The sequence below is a fragment of the Jaculus jaculus genome, chromosome 6 (genome assembly GCF_020740685.1).
Source record: "Jaculus jaculus isolate mJacJac1 chromosome 6, mJacJac1.mat.Y.cur, whole genome shotgun sequence".
NCBI lineage: Eukaryota > Metazoa > Chordata > Mammalia > Rodentia > Dipodidae > Jaculus > Jaculus jaculus.
This window is the reverse complement of record NC_059107.1, coordinates 99751881-99772040: the sequence shown is the minus strand read 5'-3', so window position 1 is coordinate 99772040 and position 20160 is coordinate 99751881. Positions and strand designations below refer to the sequence as shown.

The following is a 20160-nucleotide window of genomic DNA, read 5'->3' as shown; positions in this document are numbered from 1 at the left end:
AGGCAAGTGCCTTAATGGCTAAGCCATCTCTCCAACCCTCTGCTTGGTTTTAAAACCCTGCTTTTTCTATCTTGCAAAGGATTGTTTTTGTTAGCATGAACATCTGTTTGCCTTCTGAGTCTAGAACTTGTCCATAGAAGATAGCATAGCCAATAGCCAATAACAGTGGTTCCTGGAGACTGTCTTTCTCTCTCCTTCCTTCCCCTCCCCGTCCTCTTTGTTTCTTTTGAGGTAGGGTCTCACTCTAGCCCAAAGTGACCTGGAATTCACTGTGTAGTTTCAGGGTGGCTTCAAACTCACAATCCTCCTACCTCTACTTCTGGAGTGTTGGGCTCAAAGGCATGCACCACCATGCCCAACTCTCTGGAAACATTTCTTGCTGTATAGGTGCATGCTTCAGGGTGTTGGGAACTGAGGTGTTATCCCAAAGAAGGAAGAGATGGGATAAATGCAGCTCTCATCTCTCTGGACCATAGGCAAGAGGAAATGTTGCAGGTTTTGCATCTTTTTCTCTCTGATAAGTTTAAAAATACATGTTGAACACATTGTGTTTGATGAATGTGGTAAACTTAGATCCGAGCATGTGGGAGGCAGAGGTAAGACTATCACAGTGAGTTTGAAGCCAGCCTGGGGCTGCAGAGTGAGTTCTAAGTCAGCCTGGGCTAGAGTAAGATTCTACCTCAATAAAAACAACAATAAAATAAAAATTAAGTACCAGACTTGGGAGAATGGAGTGGTCTTTATATTATGTAAAAATCAGTGGGCTGCAAAGATTGCTTAGTGGTTAAGGCGCTTACCTGCAAAGCCAAAGGACCAAGGTTTGATTCCCCAAGATCCACGTAAGCCAGGTGAACAAGGTGGTTCATGAATCTGGAGTTTATTTGCAGTGGCTGGGGGTCTGGAGTTCCCATTCTCTTCCCCACTTTCTCAAATAAATAAAAGTAAAAAATAAATGTCAGAGGCCTGGAGAGATGGCTTTAGTGGTTAAGGCATATGCTGCGAAGCCTAAGGACCTAGGTTTGATTCTCCAGGTCCCATGTAAGCCAGATGTATATGGTGGTGTATGTATCTGGAGTTTGTTTGCGGTGGCTGGAGGCCCTGTTGCACCCGTTCTCTCTCTCTCTCCCTTTCTCTGTCTCAAATAAATAAGTAAAATAGATAAATGAAATATTTTCTTTTGAAGATAAACAAAAATAGGGCAGATAGATGGCTTAGTGGTTAAGCACTTGCCTGCAATACCAAAGGACCCAGGTTTGAGTCCCCAGGACCCATATAAGCCAGGTGCATAAGGTGGACCATGTGTCTGGAGTTCGTTTTCAATGGCTGGAGGCCCTGGTGCACCAATTCTGTCTCTCAAATAAATAAAAATAAAAACAGTTTTAAAAATCGTCTTTAACCTATTTTATCCCAACATAACCCTTAAATTTTTATTTTATTTTATTTTTTGCTTTTTCAAAGTAAGGTCTTGCTGTAGCCTAGGCTGGCTTTGAACTCAGTCCTGAGTGCTGGGACTAAAGGTGTGCTTCACCATGTCACCATGTCCAGCTTTTTTCTTTTATTTATTTATTTATAGTTTTTGGTTTTTCAAGGTAGGGTATTGCACAAGCTGACCTTTCAACTCACGGCAATCCTCCTACCTCAGCCTCTCGAGTGCTGGGATTAAAGGCATGTGCCACCATGCCTGGCTTCTTTACCTTTCTCAAATATTTGCAAGGAGAAAGAGAGAAAGAAATAAGGGAAGAAAGAGAAAGAAAGAAAAAGTGTAAGCACAAACTCCAGACACATGCATCACTTTGTGCCTCTGGCTTTATGTGGATACTGGGGAATCAAACCCAGGTCATTAGGCTTTGCTGGCAAGCACCTTAACCTCTGAGCAATCTTTCCAGTCCTTCTTTTCCTTTCTTCCTCCCTCTCCCTTTTCTCCACTCTCCCTCCTTCCCTCCTTCTCTTCCTTCCTTGTTTTTCAAGGTAGGGTCTGCCTCAAGGAGGCCTCAAACTCACCATGATCCTCCTACCTCTGCCTCCCAAGTGCTGGGATTAAAGGCATGTGCCACCATGCCTGGCTTTAGCTTTCTTTTAAATAATTTATTTATATATTTATTTGAGGGGAGACAAAGTGGGGGCAAATAGAGAATGGCACAATAGGGCCTCTAGCCACTGCAAAGGAAATCCAGACACATGTGCTACCTTGTGCATTTGGCTTATGTGGGTACTGTGCAATCGAACCTGGTTTCTTAGGCTTCACAGACAAGCACCTTAACAGCTGAGCCATCTCTCTGGCCTTTGTTTATCTTTATTTGTGTCGCTTTCTTTCTCCCCTCTTAGCTGTGTTTGAATTGACTGGACTCGAATTGTGATTCCTTAGCTGATGACCTGGCCTATCGCTGAAACTTGTAGTCCTTCAAGGAATTGTTCATCCTTCCTGCTGGCCTCCACCCTCCAGATCTAGGTCTGTCTAGTCTTAAACTGCCAAGTGGAGGGAGGTAGTTCCCCTGACTCATTTCTCTTCCCTGTTCTTATTAATAGAGTATTCCTGATTGTGACATCACCCATCCCTTGGTCATAAAGTGGTCACTATGAAGGAAGACCCAGCTGGAGAATAGCCGACAAGATGGCATACTTGGAGCATCTCCTGAGTGGCACTGAGTGGAGGCATCAGGGGGTTGGAACCTGGTAAACGGAGCCTACCCCCCACCGCTTGAAAGGTAAACAACCTTGATGTGGAATTCCATTTCAGTTTAAGCCTCTTTTCTCTGCCAATAATGTGCCTTCTGACCTTGAAAACCTGATTCCAACAACTCTTCTGCAGAAAGCTTTCTGCAGTTAACTCATGCTGTTCATGTCTCAGATTAACTATTGCCTTTGCTTGTTGATAGTGTTTGATGGCTTCAGTGCTTTTTATCCTGTGGACCCCACTGTACTATGCCTTCAACTTAGTTTAAGGACAAGAATTGCATTTCTCACCCTACAGTGATTCTGTTGGCAAGGAGGTTGTATATTTAGTATGAAGAGGTTTGGGTTAACAAAACAAATAGTGTTGCATGCTGGTGGCCAACTGGGTGGTTGCTGCTACCTTTTGGAGCCCAGCAGGCAATTTCTTTAGGTATGGGATGGGTTCTTTTTTTTTTTTTATTTCTCAATTTTTATTAACGTTTTCCATAATTATAAAAAATATGCCATGGTAATAGCCTCCCTCCATCCCCCACTTTACCCTTTGAAACTCCACTCTCCATCATATTCATTCCCCATCTCAATCAGTCTCTCTTTTATTTTGATGTCATGATCTTTTCTTCTTATGATGGTCTTGTGTAGGTAGTGTCAGGCACGGGGAGGTCATGGATATTGAGGCCATCTTATGTCTGGAGGGAGCATGTTGTAAACAGTCCTACCCTTCCTTTGGCTCTTATATTCTTTCTGCCACCTCTTCCGCATTAGACCCTGAGCCTTGGAAGGTGTGATCGAGATGTTACTCAGTACTCCAGTCACTTCTTTCCAGCACTATGATACCTTCTGAGTCATCCCAAGGGCACTGCCATCTGAAAAGAGAAGATTCTTTACCCAAAGTGAGAGTAGCATTAATATAAGGATATGAATATTAAGAGAAGTGCTTACTGGGCAGTTTGTTAAGCATAGTATATACACTTATCCAGACATCAGCAGATGTTACACCCCGAGGGCTCATGACTACCCCTGTTTTAAGTTTTCAGTATCAGGGATGTATTCCCCCCCTTGGAGCGGGCCTCTAGTCCAATTGGAGGGCAGTTGGTTTCCACCATGACTGACGTGCCAGTATTGCACCCGTTGGTCCATTTGGCCTGGCTGGCCAATTATAAGGCTTGCAGTGTCCACTGTTGAGTATCTTCACTAGTGGTATCTCTTTCTCCTATTGAACTACATGTAGAATGGCTTCTTCCAGCTTTCTGTCAGCTGGTCTACATGGAGGAAGTTACCAGCTCAGTTCCAGCAGGATTTCTCAGTGGCCTTGCAGCCCAAGTATGTAGAGTCTTCAGCAATAGGGTCTTGCTTTCGATTTCCGGTGGGAAGCCAAGGGTCTTGGCAATGACCTATAATGTTTTGGGGGCATCAGGGACCTCCCTGGCCAACAACTCATTGGAGGTATCCCATCCCTGGCACTGAAAATTTTCTAACAGCGATCTATGGCTCCTGAGTGTTTGGATGGGTTCTTAAAGAACAGTAGGCCCTCTGTAGTCTTTTTTTTTTTTTTTTTCAAGGTAGGTCTCACTCTACTCCAGGCTGACCTGGAATTCACTATGTAGTCTCAGACTGGCCTTAAACTCTCAGTGATCCTACTGTCTCTGCCTCCCAAGTGCTGGGGTTAAAGGCATGTGCCACTATGCTCAGCTTTTTTTTTTTTTTAACTTTAGAGAGAATTGGCATGCCAGGGCCTCAGTGATTGAAGTAAAACTTCAGACTCTTGCACCACCTAGTGGGCATGTGTGACCTTGCACTTGCCTCACCTTTGTGTATCTGGCTAATGTGGGATCTGAAGAGTAGAACATGGGTCCTTAAGTTTGACAGGCAAGAGCCTTAACCTTAAATAAGCCTTAAATAAGAGATTAAGCAATCTCTCCAGCTCTCTGGAGTCTATTTGAAAGAAGCCAAACTTTAAAATCCTCTGATAAGTCCAAGTTCTAGCATTCTAGAATTAAATTCTAGAATTAAATAATTATGTAGCCTACCTTCTCATCTCACAGGTGAGAAAATTAAATTTCTAAGAGGAACCTCAATTTCAATCTAATGATTTCAGTACTTAAATAAAAACAAGACTATTTCCTTTCATCTAAAACATCAAGAAAGTTGCCTGAAGAGAGCATTGGTGGTAAAGCTAGGGCACCTTTTATAATATAATTGCCACCTAATTTATGTGTTTTTTTGTTTTGTTACTGTTTTTCATGGTCGGGTCTTGCTTTAGCCCAGGCTGATCTGGAATTCACTCTGAAATCTCAGACTAGCCTAGAACTCACAGGGATCCTCCTACTTCAGTCTCCTTCCTGAGTGGTGGGATTAAAGGGGTGTACCACCATACCCAGCTAATTTATCTACATATTAGAAATATTTTGGGCTGGAAAGATGGCTTAGCATTTAAGGTATTTGACTGTAAAGCCTGATGACCCAGGTTCAATTGCCCAGTACTCATATAAGCCAGATACACAAGGTGGCGCATGTACCTGAAGTTGGTTTGCAATGGCTGGAGGCCCTGCCATGCCCGTTCTCTATCTATTTGCCTCTTTCTCTCTCTCTCAAATAAATAAATAATCTATTTTTTATAAAGAAATAAATGTTAAACATTTCTTTGCAAGCAGAGAGAGAGAGAATGGGTATACCAGGGCCTCTTACCATCACAAATGAATTCCAGATGCATGTGCCACTTAGTGCATCTGACTTTACATGAGTATTGGGAAATCAAACTTGGATCCTCAGGCTTTTCATGCAACTGTCTTAACTGCTAAGCCATCTCTCCACCCCGCCCCTCTGCCTTTTTATTTTTTTTTAAATTTTTAAATTTTTAATTTTTTAAATTTTTTAATTATTTATTTATTTGAGAGCGACAGACACAGAGAGAAAGACAGATAGAGGGAGAGAGAGAGAATGGGCGCGCCAGGGCTTCCAGCCTCTGCAAACGAACTCCAGACGCGTATGCCCCCTTGTGCATCTGGCTAACGTGGGACCTGGGGAACCGAGCCTTAAACCGGGATCCTTAGGCTTCACAGGCAAGCGCCTAACCGCTAAGCCATCTCTCCAGCCCAACCCTCTGCCTTTTTAAAATTTTATTTTTTTATTTGAGAGAGAGAAAGAGGCAGATCGAGAGTGAGAGATTTGGCACGCGATGGCCTTAAGCCACTGTAAACAAACTCCAGACATATGTTCTACCTTGTGCATCTGGCTTACATGGGTCCTTGGGAATTGAACCTGAGTCCTTTGGCCTTTGCAGGTAAGCGCCTTAGCCACTAAGGCATCTCTTCAGCCCTATTTTTATTTTATAATCAACGAATCTTACAAATTGTAGAGCACCTTAGTATTTATGTAGCTGAGAGCCCAAGATGCTTCATGTCACATAAATTGTCCCAGAGGTAGGAGGATGGCCTTGAGTTTGAGGCCAGGCTGGGAATACAGAATGACTTTTAGATCATCCTGGGCTAGAATGAAACCCTACCTGGGAAAACAAACAAACAAACAAACAAATAAAAAAGCGCTTGCATTCTCAGTACAATACTGGCTAGGAAGAGATTAAAAACAGACCCTAGGGCTGGAGAAATGGCTCAGTGGTTTAGGCACTTGCCTGCAAAGGATCCAGGTTCAATTACCCAGAACTCACATAAGCTAGATACAGAAGGTGGTGCATGCATTTGCAGTTGGTTTGCAGTGGCTAGAGGCTATGGCATGGCCTTTCTTTCCCTCTCTCTCTGTCTCTCTCTACATAAATAAATAAAATAAAGTATTTTATTAAAAAAAAATCCAATGCCATACCTTGGAAAGCAAGTAATGTTGTTGCCTGGTTTAATTCTGGTCTGCAAAACAGTATGCTAGGAATATAGTTTTGGGTTTTATTTATTATTTGAGAGAGAAAGAGAATGGGCATGCCAGGTTGTCTAGCCACTGCAAACGAACTCTAGATGCATACGCCCGGCACCTTTTATATCCGGCTTATACGGGTCCTGGGGAATTGAACTGAGGTCCTTTGACTTTGCGAGCAAGCACCTTAACTGCTAAGCCATCTCCTCAGCCCTTCAGTTTGGGTTTTGGATGTGCAAATAGAGGGGGTCATCAGAATTTAGCTAAGCTTAAAAGGGACAGAGCTCAGTTTTACCTACCTCAGTACCCCACTTTGAATCCATATGAGGCCTTTTTCTATTCCACACCTCAAGAAGACTAGCTAGAAAACTGTCTTCAGTGGCTGTGGTCACTGTTTATAACTCTTGCAGTTCCTGTGGTTTCAGCTATATTAAGGCCTCGGCCCCAGGGCAGTAGGCAGGTAAATTCTGAGGTATTCTCCTTGGAATCACTACCTACCTCTGTGCCATCCCCCAGCCATGTCAGGAACCTCAGATATTGAAAGAAATAGTCAAAAGCCAGGTGTGGTGACACAGACCTTTAATTGCAGCCAGGTGTGGTGACACAGGCCTTTAATCCCAGTACTCCTCACTCAAAGCTAAGGTCAGAGGATCTCCCCAAAACAGGGTCATGAAGATGGCTTATTAGTTCAAGGCACTTGCTTGCAAAGCTTGAGCCAGATGCATAAAAGTGGTACATATGTCTGGAGTTAGTTTGTAATGGCAAGAGATCCTAGCACACCCATTCTATGTCTCTTGCTCTCAGATAAATAAACTTAAACTACTTGAAAAAAGCAAGGTGTGGTGGCGTATGCCTTTAATTCCACCATTTGGGAGGCCGATGTAGGAGGATTTCCATAAGTTCAAGGGCACCCTGAGACTACACAGTGAATTCCAGGTTAGTCTGGGCTAGAGTGAAACCCTACCTCAAAAAACCATAAGTAAGTAAATAAATAAATAAGGAGCTGGGTATGGCGATGCATGCCTTTAATCCCAGCACTCAAGAGGCAGAGGTAGGAGGATCACCCTGAGTTCAAGGCTGCCCTGTTACATACTGTTACTATTATTTTTTTAATGTATAATTTTTTTAAAGTTTTCCTTTCTTTTTTTTTTTTTTTGGTAGTTTTTCAAGGTAGGGTCTCACTCTAGCCCAGGCTGACCTGGAATTCACTATGGAGTCTCAGGCTGGCCTCGAACTCATGGTGATCCCCCTATCTCTGTCTCCCAAGTGCTGGGATTAAAGGCGTGCGCCACTATGCCCGGCTTAATGTATGACTTTTTTATTGACAACTTCAATACTTACAGACAATAAATGAGGTACAGTCTTGCTGTAGTGCAGGCTGACCTGGAATTCTCTATGTAGTCTCAGACTGGCCTTGAACTCATGGCGATCCTCCTACCTCTGCCTCTCCAGTGCTGGTATTAAAGCTGTGTGCCATCACACGCAGCTTAATGTATGACTTTTTTATTGACAACTTCAATACTTACAGACAATAAATGAGGTACAGTCTTGCTGTAGTGCAGGCTGACCTGGAATTCTCTATGTAGTCTCAGACTGGCCTTGAACTCATGGCGATCCTCCTACCTCTGCCTCTCCAGTGCTGGTATTAAAGCTGTGTGCCATCACACGCAGCTTAATGTATGACTTTTTTATTGACAACTTCAATACTTACAGACAATAAACCATGATGATTCCCTTCCCCACTTTCCCCTTCATACCTCTACTCTCCATCATATCCCCTCCATCTCTCCATTAGTCTCTTTTTTCTTGATGTCATTGTCTTTTCCTCCTATTATGTGGGTCCTGTGAAGGTATTGCTAGGCACTGCGAGGTCATGGATAGTGAGGCCAATTTCTGTCTGGATAGTTGCATTGTAAGGAATGGTACCCTTCCTTTGGTTCTTACATTGTTTCCACCGCCTCTTCCACATGGAGGGTGTGATAGACATGTTTCGGTGCTGGACACTTCTCTGTCACTTCTTCTTAGCGCTGTGTTGTCTTTGAGGTCATTCCAGTGGTCACTGCCATCAGAAAAGATGAGAGTAGCATTAATATATGAATATGAACATTAAGTAAAATGCTTACAGGGCAGTTTGGAGCATAATATATGCATTTATCCAAACAAGAGCAGGCTTTATACCCCTAAGGGTCATAACCTCCCTTGCCATAGGCTTTTGATTAGGTTTTCAGTACCAGGCATGTATTCCCTCCCATAGAGTGGGCCTCCAGTCCAATTAGAGAGCAGTTGGTTTTCCCCAGAGCAAACATGCCACTATTGGCACCTGTTTGGTCATTTGGCCTGTCTGGCCAAACTTGAGGCTTCCAGTGTCCACTGTTTTCACTGCTGATGACTTCTGTCTCCCATAGGGCTGCATGCAGTGCAACTTTTTCCAGCTTTCAGTTGGCTGGTCTACAGGGAGAAAGTTTTCAGCTCAGCCCCAGCTTGATTCTCAATGACCTTGCTGCCCAAGTGTGTGGAATCTTCAGAGTACAGCATTACCATCTGTTTCTGGTGGGAAACCAAGGGCCTTAGCAATAGCCTGTAATGTTTTGGAGGCAGCAGGGACCTCCATGGCCAACAACTCACCAGAAGATATTCCATCCCTGGCACTGAAATTTTTCTAGTAACAACCTATGGCTTCTGGATGTGATATTATCCAAAGAAGTAGGCTTTCATATGCCTTATTCAGAATATCTTTTTTTTTTAATTTTTATTTATTTATTTATTTATTATTTATTTTTTTCAGAATATCTTGAATTTTGTTTTTTTGAGGTAGGGTTTCACTTTAGCCCAGGCTGACCTGGAATTTTCTATGTAGTCTCAGGGTGGCCTCAAACTCATGGTGATCCTCCTACCTCTGCCTCCCAAGTGCTGGGATCAAAGGTGTGCACCACCATGGGCCGGCTAGAATATCTTGAATTTTGATTGACCCTCCTTCCACCCTTCTTTTACTCAGTTTCTTTCTCTGGCCCTGCTTAGGTCATTCTACTTCCTGTAATCTGTTGTTGTTCTTTTTTTTTTTTTTTTTCTGAGGTAGGGTCTCATTCTAGCTCAGGCTGTCCTGGAATTTGACTCAGAGTGGCCTCGAACTGATAGCAATCCTCCTACCTCTGCTGGGATCAAGGGCATACACCATGCCTGGCTTTGTGATATGTTCTACGTACATATATACAATACCATCCCCTTAAGTCCTTCCCTCTCCACCCTCCCTTATAGCCTTCTGCTACTGGTTTTTGGTTCCAGCTCACACACAAGTCTAAACATTTGTAGCTAGGATCCATATATGAGAGAGAACATGCAATGTTTGGCTTTCTGGGCCTAGGTTACCTCACTTAGTATAATCCTTTCCAGATCTATCCATTTCCCTGCAAATTTCATTTTTCTTTACTGCTGAATAGAACCCCATTGTGTAAATGTACCACATCTTTATTATCTGTTCATATGTTGAAGGACATCTAAGCTGGTTCCATTTCCTAGCTATTGTGAATAGAGCAGCAATAAACATGGTTGTGTAAGTATCTCTAAGTTAGTGAGAGAAGAGTCATTAGGATATATGCCTAGGAGGGCTATAGTTGGATCATATGGTAAATCTATTTTTAGCTGTCTCAAGAACCTCCACACTGATTTCCACAATGTCTATACCAGACTACATTCCCACCAACAGTTTAGAAGGGTTCCCCTCTTTCTGTATACCTGCCAGTATTTATTGTCTTTTTTTTTTTTTTTTTTTTTTTAGGAACATAGCAGGATACAAAATAAACACACAGAAATCAGTAGCTTTCCTATATACTAACAACAAACATGGAAGGCTGAAATTAGGGAATCTCTCCCATTTACAATTGCCTCAAAAAAAAAAAATTCCTTGGAATAAACCTAACCAAGAAAGTAAAGGATCTCTACAATAAAAACTTTAAAACACTCAAGAGAGAAATTGCAGAAGACACTAGGAAATGGAAAGACATCCCATGTTCTTGGATTGGAAGAATCAATATTGTAAAAATGTCAATCTTCCCAAAAGCAAACTATACATTTAATGCAATCCCCATTAAAATTCCAATGGTATTCCTCACAGAAATAGGAAACAACAATTCTGAAATTTATTTGGAAGCACAAAAACCTTCAAATAGCCAAAACAATTTTGAGCAACAAAAACACGGTCAGTGGTATCACCGTACCTGATTTTAAGCTATATTACAAAGCTACAGTAATAAAAACATCATAGGACTGGGTATGGTGGTACACGCCTTTAATCCTAGTACTCCCAGCACTCGGGAGGCAGAGGTAGGAGAATCGCCATGAGTTCAAGGCTATCTTGAGACTACATAGTGAATTCTAGGTCAGCCAGAGCTAGAGTGAAACCCTACCTGGGGGGGGGAGGAACCAACAGTAAAAAAAACAGCATGGTACTGGCACAAAGACAGTCATGTAGATCAGTGGAACAGAACAGAGGACCCAGATGTTAATCCAGGCAGCTAGATCCATCTGATTTTCAATAAAAATACCAAAAAAAATTCACTGGAGAAAAGATAGCCACTTCAACAAGTGGTGCTTTATGTATAGAATCATAACATCTGCAAATAATGATAATTTGATCTCTTTCCAATTTGTATCCCTCTGATAAGTGTCGCTTGCCTTATTGCTATAGCCAAGACTTCCAGTACTATATTAGATAAAAATGGGGGGCTGCGGAGATGGTTTAGTGCTTAAGTGCTTGCCTGTGAAGCCTAAGGACCCCGGTTCAAGGCTCGATTCCCCAGGACCCATGTTAGCCAGACGCACAAGGGGCGCATGTGCCTGGAGTTCATTTGCAGTGGCTGGAAGCCCTGGCATGCCCATTCTCTCTCCTTTCTCTCTCTGTCACTCTCAAATAAATTTTTAAAAAGATGAGGATATTGGACACCCTTGGCTTTTTCCTGAATTTAGTGGAAAAGCTTCAAGTATTTCCCCATTTAGTATTACGTTGGCTGTAGGTTTGTTATAAGTTGCCTTTATTATGTTGAGATATGTTTCTTCTATTCCCAGTTTCTGTAGAACTTTTACCATGAAGGGATATTGGATTTTGTCAAGTGCCTTTTTTTTTTCAAATCTTTTTTTATTTTATTTTTTCTCAATTTTTTAGAACATTTTCCATGATTATAAAAAATACCCTATGGTAATACCCTCCCTCCCCTCACTTTCCCCTTTGAAAGTCCATTCTCCATCCCCATCTCAATAAGTCTCTCTTTTATTTTGATGTCGTGATCTTTCCCTCCTCTTATGATGGTCTTGTGTAGGTAGTGTCAGGCACTATGAGGTCATGGATATCGAGGCCATTTTATGTCTGGAGGGAGCACGTTGTAAGGAGTCCAACCCTTCCTTTGGCTCTTACATTCTTTTTGCCACCTCTTCCACATTAGACCCTGAGCCTTGGAAGGTGTGATCGAGATGTTTCTTGGTAATCTAGTTACTTCTTTCCAGCACCATGATACCTTCTGAGTCATCCCAAGGGCACTGCCATCTGAAAAGAGAAGATTCTTTACCCAAAGTGAGAGTAGCATTAATATAAGGATATGAATATTAAGAGAAGTGCTTACTGGGCAGTTTGTTAAGCATAGTATATACACTTATCCAGACATCAGCAGATGTTACACCCCGAGGGCTCATGACTACCTCTGTTTTAAGTTTTCAGTATCAGGGATGTATTCCCCCCCCCTTGGAGCAGGCCTCCAGTCCAATTGGAGGGCAGTTGATTTCCACCATGACTGACGTGCCAGTATTGCACCCGTTGGTCCATTTGGCCTGGCTGGCCAATTATAAGGCTTGCAGTGTCCACTGTTGAGTATCTTCACTAGTGGTATCTCTTTCTCCCATTGAACTACATGTAGAATGGCTTCTTCCACCTTTCTGTCAGCTGGTCTACATGGAGGAAGTTACCAGCTCAGTTCCAGCAGGATTTCTCAGTGGCCTTGCAGCCCAAGTATGTAGAGTCTTCAGCAATAGGGTCTTGCTTTCGATTTCCGGTGGGAAGCCAAGGGTCTTGGCAATGACCTATAATGTTTTGGGGGCATCAGGGACCTCCCTGGCCAACAACTCACTGGAGGTATCCCATCCCTGGCACCGAAAATTTTCTAACAGCGATCTATGGCTCCTGAGTGTTTGGATGGGTTCTTAAAGAACAGTAGGCCCTCTGTAGTCTTTTTTTTTTTCAAGGTAGGTCTCACTCTACTCCAGGCTGACCTGGAATTCACTATGTAGTCTCAGACTGGCCTTAAACTCTCAGTGATCCTACTGTCTCTGCCTCCCAAGTGCTGGGGTTAAAGGCATGTGCCACTATGCTCAGCTTTTTTTTTTAACTTTAGAGATAATTGGCATGCCATTTGGCCTGGCTGGCCAATTATAAGGCTTGCAGTGTCCACTGTTGAATATCTTCACTGGTGGTATCTCTTTCTCCCATTGAACTGCATGTAGAATGGCTTCTTCCAGCTTTCTGTCAGCTGGTCTACATGGAGGAGGTTATCAGCTCAGTTCCAGCAGGATTTCTCAGTGGCCTTGCAGCCCAAGTATGTGGAGTCTTCAGCAATAGGGTCTTGCCATCGATTCCTGGTGGGAAGCCAAGGGTCTTGGCAATGACCTATAATGTTTTGGGGGCATCAGGAAACTCCCTGGCCAACAACTCACTGGAGGTATCCCATCCCTGGCACTGAAAATTTTCAGGCAATGATCTACGGCTCCTGAGTGTTCCATTGTCCCAAATCAGAGAATTGCATATGTTTTGTTTATATCATTTTAGATTTTGATTAGTCCTCCCTCCACCTTTCCTTTACTCAGTCTCCTCCCCTGATCTCACTTTGGGCCTTTTTACCCCAGTAAATCTCTTCTTCTATTTACATATATATAATACCAACCTATTAAGTACCTTCCTCCCTTCCTTTCTCTCCCCTTTATATCTCTTTTCTAGCTTACTGACCTCTGCTACTGAGTTTTTTCCTTCTCACACAGAAGCCCAATCATCTGTAGCTAGGATCCACATATGAGAGAGAACATGTGGCACCTGGCTTTCTGGGCCTGAGTTATCTCACTTACTATAATCCTTTCCAGATCCATCCATTTTTCTGCAAATTTCATAACTTCATTTTTCTTTACCACTGAGTAGAACTCCATTGTATAAATGTGCCATATCTTTGTTATCCACTCATCAGTTGAGGGACATCTAGGCTGGTTCTATTTCCCAGCTATTATAAGCAAATGCCTTTTCTGCATCTATTGAGATGCTTATATGATTTTTGTCCTTCAGTCTATATAGTATATTACATTTATAGATTTACATATGTTGAACCATCCCTGCCTCTCTGGGATAAAGCCTACTTGGTTGGGGTGAATGATCTTTCTGATATATTCTTGTATTCTGTTTGCCAATATTTTGTTCAGATTTTTTTTTTTTTTGGTTTATTCTTATTTATTTATTTGACAGCAATAGACAGAGAAAGAGGCAGAGAGAGAGAGAGAGAATGGGCACGCCAGGGCTCCCAGCCACTGCAGATGAATTCCAGGTGCGTGTGCCCCCTAGTGCATCTTGCCAATGTGAGTCCTGGGGAATCGAGCCTCGAACCGGGCTCCTTACGCTTCACAGGCAAGCACTTAACCGCTAAGGCATCTCTCCAGCCCTTGTTCAGAATTTTTTGCATCTGTGTTCATTAGGAAGATTATCCTGTTACTAACTTGAATTTTCAGTTTGGGAAGGAGGTTGGTACAGTGTTAAAAGGTTGTACTCTGGGGCTAGAGGGATGACTTAGCAGTTAAGGCACTCACCTGCAAAGCCAAAGGACTCAGGTTCCATTTCCCAGGGCCCATGTAAGCCAGATGCACAAGGGGGCACATGCCTGGATTTCATTTGCAGCAGCTGGAGGCCTAGCGCACCCATTCTCCCCCCGCCCCCTCGTTGTGTGTGTGTGTGTGTGTGTGCGTGTGTGTGTGTGTATATGTATTTTTTTTTTTTTTAAAAAGGTTGTACTCTGGAGCCATTCTGCCTGAGTTTGAATCTGGCTTGACTACTAGTTAATTGTATGATCGTGGGCAACCACATTAGCCTCTGTTACTCATCTATAAAATGGAATAACAATAAAGGCAACTTAATGGAGTTATTATAAGGATAAGATGAGTTCATAGGCCAAATGCTTAAAATAGTGCCAAAACTTAGTAATGTCCAGTAGTATTGGCTTCATTATTTTTTAGTATATATAAGATATGTTGTTTACAGGTATGATTCCCAGCATCTTCCAGAAAACCACATGGTGACCATTGTAGAAATAAACAGTAAAGCAAAGCTAGTCAATTATTTGCGTGTGTGTGCGTTTACAAGTTGTTGGGGGGGGAGGACCTGGGGGGGGACCTGTTCTTGTGTGGCTTTACATGGAAGCTGAGAAATAAAACAAGCTTGGCAGGATTTGCAAATGGGTACCTTAAACCACTGAGCCATCTCCCCATCTCCAAAGCTGAGTAAATTAAAAAAAATTTTTTTTTTTTTAATTTGCAAGGATAAGGAGAGAGAGAGACAATGGGTGTACCAGGCCCTCTAGCTGTTGCAGATGAACTCCAGATGCATGCACTACCTTGTGCATCTGCCTTTACTTGGGTAGTGAGGAACTGAACCTGGATCTTTTGGCTTTGCAGGCAAAAGCCTTAACTGCTAAACCATTTGCCTTCTCTCCAGCCCAACTCCCCCCCCCTTTTTTTCCTTTTTTGGGGTAGGGTTTCACTCTAGTCCAGGTTGACCTGGAATTTACTAGGTAGTCTCAGGGTGGCCTTGAACTCACAGCAATCATTCCTTTGCCTGTCAAGTGCTGGGATTAAAGGTGTGCGCCACCACCCAAGCTTCTTTTTCTTTTTGAATATTTTTACATATTTGCAAACAAAGCGAGAAAACAGGTGTGCCAGGGGCTCTTGGTACTACAAATGAGCTCCAGACACATGCCATTTTATGCATTTGGTTTTATATAGGTACTGAAGAATTGAACCCGGACTTGCAGGCTTTGTAAGCAAGGGCCTTAACTGCTGAGCCATCTCTCTCCAGCCCTTATTTATTTGAGGGATAGAGAGAAAGAGGCACATAGAGAGAGAATGGGTGCACCAGGGCCTCCCGCCACTGCAAACAAACTCCAGATGTAGCGCCATCCAGTCTTTTTTTTTTTTTTGAGGTAGGGTCTTGCCGTTGTCTAAGTTGACCTGGAATTTACTATGTAATCTCAGGGTGGTCTCGAACTCACAGCAATTCTCCTACCTCTGCCTACTAAGTGCTGGTATTAAAGGTGTGTGCCACCATACCTGTCCTCCAGCCCTTTTTTAAAAGAAGAATATTATTTATTTAGGGTGAATGCTTGTGTTTATGGGCTTTTTAGGATCTCTTGTCACTGCCAGTGGAAAGCCAGATACTTGTACTGTTTTTCTCATTAGGCATTATATGGGTGACTGGGGAATTGAACCTGGATCAGTAGGCAATCTTTGCAATCAAATGCCTCTAACTACTGAGCCATCTCTCTAGCCCCTCTTTTATTATTGTTGTTATTACTATTATTTTTGTTTTGTTTTTTTGAGGTAGGTCTTACCCTAGCTCAGGCTGACCTCAGTGGAATTCACTATGTAGTCCCAGGGTGGCCTCAAACTTACAGTGACCCTCTTACCTCTGCCTTCCAAGTGCTGGGATTAAAGGTGTGCGCCACCACACCCAGCCACAGATATCAACTCTAAACCAAAGAAATGACCTGGAGTGGAAGAGAAGACCCCTAAGGAAAAGAGAAGAAATAGTTGTAAGAAGGAAGAAAGCCAGCTTTTGTGGACTTCTGGGAGCTGGCCAATTGGGTTCACTGTCTTCTAGTGAGGAAGGGCTTCTTATTATTCTCTTGTACTGGAGGATGGGGATGGGATAGTAAAAAGATCCTATGTGTCATCCAGCAGAGCCCAGAGCTCATCCAGCATGCTTCCCAGCTTATCCACAACATCAAAATCAAACTCCTTCAGGTTTATTTTCTCTAATACCAGTCTACCTGAGAATGCATCTTCTTTGCCAGTAGTTAAGGCATTGACCAACCCATCTACCACCAGCCATTTATAGGAGCCTACCTTACTTGTTGCTGTAGAACTCATGAGGTTTGAAGTGTTTTCCCACCTCCAGGTAGTCATATAAGAGACCTGAGCTTTTTTCAGCCCCAAACTTTACAGGTGGAAGGGGACATCAAGTCCCCAGCCAGCCAACACCTTCTTGCTTAGGAAGTTCATCTCAGTGATATTGTGGGGTTTGTTGGAATTGAGGAATGTGCTTAATTCCAAGGTGTTGGATGTTGTAAAAAGCTTCATGGTTTAGTTACTGAGCCTTACGTTGGTGGCACTCCTGTACCAGCCAACACTGCTGCCTTGAACATGCCGTGGTGGCACGCTGGGGAAGACCACTACATTTCCTGTTAAGTGCAGCAGAAGAGTGTGTGTGTGTGTGTGTGTGTGTGTGTGTGTGTGTGTGTGTGTGTCCATGCATGCCCATTCACACACGCTTCGTTGTTTTAAACATTTTTATTTATTTATTTATTTGAGGAATGAGACACAGAATGAGAATGGGGCCATGTCAGGGCCTTCTGACACTACAAACAAACTCCAGACACATGCATCACTTTGGTTTTATGTGGGTACTACGGGAATTGGACCTAGGCCACCAGACTTTATAAGTAAGTGCCTTTAACCTGAGCCATCGCTTCAGCTCTGTTGTTTATTTATTTATTTACAAGCACAGACAGAGGTAGAGAGAAGAGAGACATACAGAGAAATTGGGCATACCAGGGCCTCCAGCCACTGCAAATACATGTGCCACTTTGTGCATCTGGCTTTCCATGGGTACTGGGGAATCAAACCCAGGTCCTTAGGCTTAGCAGGCAAATGCTATAACTGCTGAGCCATCTCTCCAGCTCCCTGTTTTGTGGTTTTTTTTTTTTTCCTTTTTGTTTTTGGAGGTAGGGTTTCACTCTAGTCCAGGCTGATCTGGAATTCACTATGTAGTCTCAGGGTGGCCTTGAACTCATGATGCCTACCTTTGCCTCCTAAGTGTTGGGATTAAAGGTGTGTGCCACCATGCCAGGCTTTCTTTCTTTCTTTTTTTTTTTTTTTTTTTTATGTAGGATCTTGAACTCTAGCCCAGTCTGACCTGGATTCACTATGTAGACTAAGGCTGGCCTCAAATACTTGGCGATGCTCCTGCCTCTGCTTCCTGAGTGCTGGGAGTAAAGGCGTGCGCCACCATGCCTGACTTGTTTTGTGTTTAAAATATATATATATATATATACATATATATATGTATATATATATTTACATATATATTGGTCTCTCTTTTAATTTGATGACATCATCTTTTTCTCTTATTATGAGGGTCTCGTGTGGGTATTGCTAGGCATTGCAAGGTCTTGGATATCGAGGCCAAATTCTGTTTGGACAGTTTTATGTAAGGAATGGTACCCTTCCTTTGGCTCTTACATTCTTTCCGCCACCTCTTCCACAATGGACCCTGAGCCTTGGAGGGTGTGAGATGTTTCAGTTCTGGACAATTCTCCGTCCCTTCTTCTCAGCACTGTGTTGCCTTTTGGGTCATCCCAGTGGTCCTCACCATCTGAAAAGAGAAGCTTTTCTAATGTTTTGTGTTTTTGAGAAATGGTCTCACTCTGTAGTCTTGGCTGGCCTGGAACTCCCAGTGTCCCCAAACTGTCTTTATACTTAACAGCCCTCCAGCCTCAGCCTTCCTAGTGCTGCAGTTACATGTGTGAGCTACCATGCACAGCTCAGACCTATTCTTTCTGTTTTCAGTCTATATGCCTTCTTTTTTAAAATACATTTTTATTTATTTTTTTTGTAAGCAGAGAGAGAATGGGTGTGCCAGGGCCTCGAGCCATTGCAAGTGAATTCCAGATGCATGTGCCACCTTGTGCATTTTGCTTTCCATGGGTATTGGGGAACTAAACTCAGGTTGCTAGGTTGTTTTTTTTTTTAATATTCGTTTTTTATAATTTTTGTTTATTTTTATTTATTTATTTGAGAGCGACAGAGAGAGAGAGAGAGAGAGAATGGGTGCGCCAGGGCTTCCAGCCACTGCAAACGAACTCCAGACACGTGCGCCCCCGTGTGCATCTGGCTAATGTGGGTCCTGGGGAATTGAGCCTCGAACCGGAGTCCTTAGTCTTCATAGGCAAGCGCTTAACTGCTAAGCCATCTCTCCAGCCCTCAGGTTGCTAGGTTTTAAAGGCAAATTCCTTAACTGCTAAACCATCTCTCCAGCCCCATTCTATATATTTTTCTTATATTTTTTTCCTGTTACAAATATTCATTATCAGTGTTTGCAGGCTGATAAACACCAAACAGACAAATTTCAGGATTCAATAACTGAAAGAACTCAAAATCTCACTGTGTTTTCCACTGAAGTGGGGATGCTTGCAAAACATTTCTGATCTAGCCATTTTCCCTGGAATTACTGCATTACTATTGTTTTAAAAATCTTTTATTATTGAAAACTTCAATAACTATAGGCAATAAACCATTATAATTCCCCCCCCACTTTCCCCTTCACAATTCCACTCTCCATCATATTCCCTCCGCCTTTTATTTTGATGTCTTCATCTTTTCCTCCTGTTATACTGGTCTTATGTAGGTAGTGCCAGGCACTGTGAGGTCATGGATATCCAGGCCATTTGTGTCTGGAATATTGCATTATAAGGAGCCCTACCCTTTCTTTGGCTCTTACATTCTTTCTGCCACCTCTTTCACAATGGACCCTGAGCCTTGGAAGGTGTGATAGAGATGTTTCAGTGCCAAGCACTCCTCTGTCACTGTTCTCAGCACCATGGTGCCTTTTGAGTAATCCCAGAGGTCACCACCATCTGAAAAGAGAAGTTTCTCTAACCAAAAGTGGGAGTAGCATTAATATGTAGGTATGAATGTGGATTCCTGTGTCCTCCGGGCCTGGTCATGGTCTCCCAACCCCCAAAGCATCTAGGCAACTGGGGTGGGTGAGCACATGACTAGAGAAACACTCCTGGGAGATAGTTGAACAGCTCTCTCAGTTTATTGTCAGTGAAATGGGTTTATAAGCATCTGAGGGTGGGGGAAGGACCCTAAGGGGATTAGATGTACCAAGTTAATTTCTGATGCCTAATTAGCATATGGGGACCTTCATTCTAGCACAAAGGCAGTGGGAGGGTCATGTGATCTATGGTCTCAGGACTGTGGGAAGTCTGGCTGATAAGGAGTTTCCTAGGCAACTGGCTAAAGGACACAGGGCTATGGACAGAGCCTAAATTCAGATGTGCTAGGCTTGGAGAGGGAGTGGCCGTGGCTATGTGTAGCCTGGGGGTCCTTAGCCATGCCTGGAAACTCAGGCCCCTCTCCTGAAGGCTCCAGCCTGTGGCTAGCAGTGCCCGACATATGAACATTAAGAGAAGTGCTTACTGGGCAGTTTTGTGAGCATAATATATGCATTTAGCTGGATACCACCAGGTGTTACACCCCTAAGGCTCATGACTTCCTCATCCTAGGTTTTCAGTATCAGATATTTATTCCTTCCTGTTGAGTGGGTTTATAGTC

General features: G+C 43.0%; 1 protein-coding gene across 4 annotated transcripts in view; it reads left to right on the top strand.

Annotated features, from left to right (window-relative positions):
• The window catches only part of Rnf41 (ring finger protein 41), a 43218-nt gene that overhangs the window by 1704 nt on the left and 21354 nt on the right, over positions 1-20160 (top strand). For 2 of the 4 annotated variants that reach the window (XM_045152278.1, XM_045152279.1), the window contains exons 2-3: positions 2326-2449; positions 2527-2705. The gene's annotated coding sequence lies outside the window, so the exon portion shown is untranslated. The remainder of the gene's footprint in view (positions 1-2325; positions 2450-2526; positions 2706-20160) is intronic. The other 2 variants (XM_045152277.1, XM_045152280.1) reach the window with 1 other exon arrangement.